Source organism: Cicer arietinum, chromosome 3 (assembly GCF_000331145.2).
Source record: "Cicer arietinum cultivar CDC Frontier isolate Library 1 chromosome 3, Cicar.CDCFrontier_v2.0, whole genome shotgun sequence".
Lineage (NCBI taxonomy): Eukaryota > Viridiplantae > Streptophyta > Magnoliopsida > Fabales > Fabaceae > Cicer > Cicer arietinum.
The window spans coordinates 21247713-21255679 of NC_021162.2; positions in this window are offsets into that span (position 1 = coordinate 21247713).

A 7967-nucleotide genomic window follows, 5' to 3' on the forward strand; every position below is an offset into this window, starting at 1 on the left:
GACTTTATTGTTGGGATGTCCAAGCTTTCTATGCCAATTCTCCTTGACTGACATGTAGATACATGGGTCTTTATTGACTTGGGAGTTGGCACTTGAAAGTTGATATAATCCATCTTTAACTTTCCCTTTTAGTAACGCATTTCCTGTCATTTTGTCCTTCACATAGCAATAGTTTGCATCAAATTCAACAATAGCATTATTGTCTGCAGTTAATTTAGATATACTTAACAGGTTTTTGGTTATTTCAGGGACATACAAGACATTATACAGGTTGAGTTTATTTAATTCAGTCGAGCCTGAGCCCAATATTCTCAACCTGTTACCATTGCCAACTAGCAGAGAATTCTTACCATTGCTTTCACTGAGATCTTGGAGTTTCTCATTTTGATGAGTCACATGATTGCTAGCTCCACTGTCGAAATACCATTCATAGTCCTGACCGTGGTAAGGTGAGGCTATGAAAGCACTGTGATTTTCTTGCTTGTTATTCTCAGCATAGTGATTTGAGCCTGTGTATGATTTGTCAAAACGGTAAAAACATTGCACTGCAGTGTGACCTATCTTGTTACATACCTGGCATGTTGGTTTAGATCTACCTCTTCCTCTACCTCCTCTGAAGTTAGAACCTCTCCAGTTGCCTCGTGTCCCAGATTTGTTGCTTCTGAAATGAGTTTGGCTTGCAAGGTTTGCTGAAGCATTCATTGAGAGATTACTGAAATTGTTCAGTTGTTCCATTCTGTTTTCAAATGCCAATAGTTAGGCTTGTAGATCAATCCAAGTAAGGTTGATTTGATCAGATAATTTGACCACCACAGGATTATAATCAGCATCCAGACCATTCAGTGTCTGAATTATCAGGTCCGAGCTGAAGATTGGTGATCCTGCCAGTTTTAATTTGTTAGAGAGGTTCTTCATTTTGAGAAGATATTGATCCATCTTCATTTCTCCTTTGTGGGTGTTATGAAATTCTGATTTGAGGTAGATTGTTCTTGATTTTGTGTGCGCACCTGCTAGGCTTTGTGCTTCATTCCAAAGTTCCTTAGAGGTTTCACAATGCAGCAACTATGTTGCAATGTCAATGGCCATTGAATTTCTTAGCCATCCTAGGAGAGCTTGATCATGTGCAATCCACTCTTCATAGTCAGGATTGCTTTTCTTAGTTGTGTCATTTGTGGAGATAAACTGTTTAGGACATTCTTTGGTTCCTAGAATGTAACCATCAAGTTTGCATCCTCTAATCAATGGAAGAACTAATGACTTCCATAGGAGATAGTTATCTCTATCCAGCTTGACAGAGACAGTTGTAGGTAGGTCATTTTTGTGATTTGTGTTAGCAGCGGATGACATGATTGGATCGAGAGCCTTCAAGCTTAAGTGCTCTGATACCAAGATAGAAAGGTATGAAAAAAATGACTTATTGATACATTTGACAGACTGTATTTATATACACAGTTGTAGTACATATGAGATCCTAGAATTATGCTAGGACTAATTACAATAATAAACATATATGTGAAGAAACGGTCATGACAGCTATACACATGTTGTGACTGAATCAATAGCAATTAATGTCATGATACTGAATATGGAAACTGTATAATGCCATTGATATTGAGATCAATATGAAGTTATTAAAATCATAACTTTCTCTAACTATATTGTCTTGCATGATTAACTTTTGAAGGTTAAATTAAGTTAATGTGATGAAAAAGTTGTTTTTGCATGGTATATGAAAATTTGATTAAAGGCCTTATGCATATAGCAATCAAAATGGTTTTAACATGGTAAGATATAGAAACTCCTTTGTTTTTTTTTTCTGATTCAAATTTAAAAAAAAAAATGTTACTTGGATTCATGGTTTTATCGTCAGATTTGTGTCAATGCGATTTAATCATTCAGATATACCTTTATCTACTTATAGTTTTTATTGTCTACTTTTGAATTCATATAAGTGATGATTTTTAATTTGATGTTTTCTTTTAAATTTGAAATCAAATTGTTGGGTTCTCTTTTATTTAGTAAGGACTAAACAAAATAAGTAAATTTCCAATGAATATAGCCTTGTAAAGCTTTTCACTTGCGATACCAACAAATGAAAGATTTTATCTTTCTTTGAGTACATAGATATTCTTCTCATTGGGATAAATAGGTGCACTAATCACTTTTTTTGTCTTATTATTTTACTTTCTTTTTCTTACAATTATATGAATGAGTTTTTTTTTTCTTTTTTTAAGTTACAATTTATTTCATGACAATCATTTTGGCGAGAGATTTTAAGAATACTATGAAGGTTGTTCATAATGTGGTAGTCATTTCTCTTTTATTTACATTTTATTTTTGTCATATTAGTTGAGAATTTTCTAGATGCGATATATGCAATAAAAAGACCAAGAGTTAGAGTTGATGGGAATACTATACCTTTTTAATTCATTTTCATTTTTTTGTCATGAATTTAAAATACTACTTTTGTTTCTAATTGTGTGGAACAAGGACATTACAGATAATAATCTATAGACAATGAAAATATGTGGATGGTTTTGGAAGGTTTTCTTTTTTTTAAATTAATCCAAGGGTTTGGAAGTTGAACATTGGAGATTTTGTTTTTGAGTTTCAGAAAACTGTTTAAAAACCACAATTTATGCCACTAAAAATATTATTGGGTTGAGTCGCGGACTAGGTCGCTCTCTTTAAGACGTTTCACGGTACAAATTGTGCAAGACAGACTATCAACTATGAAGTCCCCAAGATAAAACAACTCAGATTCACTGTATCGAAGTTCCACTGCACCGTAGAAAATCATTCTAGAAATACAACCTCAATATGGCGGTTAAAGCCACTCTTAATATGACGATACGACTAAGACGTGGATGTGGCGCACGCGTGTATTTGCTTGCTTGTTGACGCCCCTACCTAGTAACAAGGGTTAGTCAGTCACCTGGCCAACACTCAGTCATAGGGTCAGCACTCAGTCACCTGGCCATCACCTAGTTACCAGGTCTCATCACGAGCATTTGGAAGCGCAAATGGGTACAAGAGGTCAAAATTTAATAGGGCAGCGTACGATTGGTCCCGTGCGGCACCCGGAGGCACGACTAGGCCAATTAAGGCCAGGAGCACATCTTCGGCAGAAGGGACGAGCCAACTAGTGCACACCAGAGGCGGACCGATCGACCCAACCCAAGGTCCAACTACGAGCTTTTTAACTGCAACAACTTAAATATACCCTTTTGGAGCTGGAATTACCGCAGCTCGCAATATGGTACTATGACCACTCATAAATCAAAAGGACTACGACACACACAAAACGGCTCATAGTGGTATTGTGACCACTAAAAAATTAATGAGACTACGACATAAAAATCGCTTTAAAATGATATCGGTATTATGACTACTCAAAAATTGGCGGAACTACGACATAACAACCACTCTAGAAACCAATAGGACTATAGTACAAAACTGCTCTAAAAATTGAAGGGACTACGACATTACAACCGCTCTAAAAAAACGAAGGGACTACGGCATAACAACCGCTCTAAAAATCGAAGGGACAACGGTATAAAACCGTTTTAAAATATCAAAGGGACAAATAGAAATGGGAGAAGTGGCTTGGAAATCTGACGAGCAGAATAGAAAAAGGAGAAAAGAGAAAGATGGGAAATGCATCCAACTTTGGTATACTTTTTACAATAGTTTGAAACTCATTATATAGTGATGGAAGCAAACCCACATATGTTTTTTATCCCATTTGGGACTTTAGTATTTATAGAGTTGAAAACAACTCAAAATATGAGATTTTTCTAATGTGGGACTTCAAAAAAAAAATTAAATTCATACTATGTTCCAATGTGGGACTTCAAATTTTTAAATTCACACAATAAAATACTCTATGTTCCAACAATCCCCCACTTGAATTTAAAAAAAAATATTTATGAAATAGCGTCAAACACTTCTATAAGATCTTGCATAAACAAAGGTGTATCTTAACTTGAACATTTGCATAGTAAGTAAGATTCAGATTCAACAAGGGTAACTCGTAGTCTTGAACTCTATCTCTAACATCAAACCCACACACAACCTTTTAATAGGGTGTATTCTCAAAATCCCGTGCATTAATGTCCCTGCACGTGTATCCCAGTATAGTGAACGCTCTAGGAATTCTGCCTCAAAATTCCATAGGAAGCGGCCCCACTTCCACATTCACATAGGTGAGTCTATCAAGAGTACTTCTCTAGCTAGGTACTTCACTCCAGATAGAGTATAGATCTCGTTAAGAGTTTCTATTACCTCATCCTACTATCGCTTCAGGAATCATGCTTCTCTAATTTATAATAGTATGTTCATCTCATATCACTTCACGACTTGTTATTATCCATTGAACTTAATTCTTGGGATCTCCAGTCTTTTAGGTTGGGTTACCATCATGAGTGACTTTATATGCATTAGTCTCATCCTTTTGGATGTATTTATGACTTTCTCTCTAGCTAACCCTTTCGTCAAAGGATCTGCTAAATTCTCATCAGTGCATACATGATCCACTATAACAACTCCATTAAAAAGTAACTTTGTAACAGTGTTGTGCTTACGACGAATTTGCCATCTCTTATCGTTGTAATATTGATTTTCAATCTTCGTAGTAGCTGCGGTACTATCACAGTAGATCAACACATCTGTCATAGGCTTTTCCCATTCAGGGATCTCAACTAGCAAGCATATCAACCAGCTCGCTTCTTCACTAGCAGTAGCTAGTGCTATCATTTCAGACTCCATAGTTGACTGAGCCAATATCATTTGTTCTTCAATTTCCAAGATACAACAACACTAGCTATACAAAAATATAGCCACTGCTGCTTTGGAGTTATCTATAAAATGTTCCAATCTGCAATATTGTATCCTTCAAGGACGGCAGGAAATCTTTGATAATGTAATCTGAGACTCATGGTCCTTTTCAGGTATATCATGACTCTTTCTATAACGTGTCAATGCTCCATATCAAATCTACTGATAAACATGCACAACAGTCCCATGACGTAGGCAATGTCGAGTCTAGTACAATCAGTGGCATACTTGAGGCTGCCAGTGATGCTCGCATATTCAGTTTGTCTAACACCTTCACCAATGTTCTTGAAAAGTTTCACACTTCGATCAAATGGTGTGCAAACAGGTTTACAGTCAAAGTATTTATATTTCTTAAGGATCTTTTCAACATAGTGAGACTGATCCAAAGAAATTCATTTTTTTGACCTAGTAATTTTGATTTCAAGGACTACATTCGCTTCTTCGAGGTCTTTCATATCAAATTTGCTACTCAACAATGATTTTACATTATTTACAGCATGATTTTTTTAACCAAAGATGAGTAATTCGTCTACATAGAGACATATGATAGTGCAAATATCATTTTCAAATTTATAATAAATACATTTGTCACTTTCTTTCACTTTAAACTCATTCGATATAATCAAATTATCAAATTTTTCATGCCATTGTTTAGGAGCTTGTTTAAGACCATACAAAGACTTATCTAACTTATAGACCTTGTCTTCTTGACCATGACTTACAAAACCTTCAAGTTGTTCCATATAAATTTCTTTTTCCAGGTCACCATTTAAAAAGGTTGTTTTAACATCCATCTGGTGTATCACCAGGATATGAATAGCCGCAAGTGATATGAGCACCCTAATGGATGTTATTCTAGTGACTAGTGAAAAAGTATCGAAGAAATCTATATTTTCTTTTTGCCTAAAACCTTTGGCTACAAGGTGTGTCTTGTATTTATCAGCAGTTCCATCGGGTTTTAGCTTCTTTTTCAAGATCCATTTACAACCTATTGGTTTGCAACCAGTAGACAAGTCTACTAAATGCAAGGTCTTGTTAAGAGAATCTATTTAATCTTTTATTGCTTCTTGCATAAATCTGCATCTAAAGATGACAAAACTTCTTAATGATTTGCAGGATCCTCTTCTAAAGTATAGGTCGCATATTCGAGTCCATAACTTTTAGCAACTATCACTTTTTTACTTCTTTGAGTTTTTATTCCACCTTGTTTGCTACTTATAGATATAGGAACGTGACTTGGTTTGGTGCCCCCACTATTTCTCCATTTTATAGGGAATTTATTTTCATAGAAGCCAACATCATTTGACAATATGATCACTTTTGCATTTAGGTTATAAAACCTATACACTTTGTTCTTTTACTGCATACTCAATGAATACACATTCATAGGTTATACTGGCGAGTTTAATTCGCTTGAGATTGGGGATTCTAACATAAGCCAGACAATCCCAAGTTTGAAAATAAGACAAGTTCGGTTGTCTTTTCTTCACTATCTCATAAGGAGATGTTTTGTTTTTAGATTTAGGAACTCTATTCAAAACATAGCAAATAAGCAATATGTTTTCCACACACCAATGAAATGCAACACTAGAGTTAAGCATACTAGCAACAACTAGTTCAATAAGAGTTCTATTTGTTTTCTTTCCTTTTTTTATAACTTTACCATTCACTTCAAACAATTATGGTGTAGTTGTTCCGTGTATAATTCCAAGCAATTTATAAAACTTATTAAACAAACTAGAATCATACTTGTAACCTCTTAATGTTTCTACTAAATTAATTTTCAATTTCAATTACAAATATCCTTATCATGTCAAGCGTTTCACTTTTATTTTACATTTCTTATTAACGTCTCATCAAGTTCACACATATCAAAGTATAATAAATCAAAAGACCAAGATTCTCTAACTACAAATTTATGTGAACTCTTTGTTATTTTAGTTTGACTACAAAAATCACATATTTCAAAATCATTTAAAAATTTAGAGTTAAACTTAAGTTACTTAAGTTTGAAATAAGATGTGTTCACATCACATAGTCTAGCATGTCAAAAATTAAAATCACATAACATGTAAGTAAGAGACATTTTATTGATTTTAACATTCGAACAAAAGGGGTCATATTAGATTTCAACATTTAATTTAAATATGCCACGAGTGGCGTACCTTAATAGATGATCTCATGAGTTATCTTCTGAATTTTACGGGAGTGAACCTCCATGGATCTGTCATCGGTCATCTAATACTCTAGGTAGCAGCTCACAACATACTTCTTCATAACATCTCAAACATCATTAGCACTATTGTTGCAATTGTAGTAGTTATACAGATCATCAGCAAGTCCATTAAGAATACAATTATTATCATTATTTTCTCAGGGGTTAATTCTTCAACTTTCTTATCATTTTCTGTTTGCTTCAAACTAAAACAGTTTATTGAAATTAGAGGCAACAAAATCAAATCCAGTAATCTCTTCGGTTGACATGGTAGAAAGAAACGTCTTAAAATTATTGTTTTTGAGTTTCAGAAAACTGTTTAAAAATCACAATTTATGTCACCAAAGATATTACTAAGTTGAGTCGCGGACTAGGTCGCTCTCTTTAAGACGTTTTGTGGTACTGCTCAAAATGTACAAGGCAGACTATCAACCACGAAGTCCCCAAGATAAAACAGTCCAAATTCACTATATTGGAGTTCCACTACACCGTAGAAAACCATTCTAGAACTACACCATCAATATGGAGGTTAAAGTCACTCGCAATATAGTATTATGACCACTCATAAATCAAAAGGACTACAATACAAAAAATCGCTCACAGTGGTATTGTGACCACTAAAAAATCAACGAGACTACGACATAAAGACCGCTCTAAAAGGATAGTGATATTAGAACCACTCAATAATCGACGGAATTACGACATAACAACCGCTTTATGTTTTGTCATTATTTTTGTTCCATGTATAATTTATCAATCAAAGTGATAAATCTTTTAATCATTATTTATCTTATATGGTGCACAGGTTAAGGTTAAAAGTGATATCATTATTTAAAGTGATATCAATGTCATATTTGTTTCTCTGAGACACACAAAGGTTACACACTAGTGTCATTTAAAATTTAAGAATTTATGT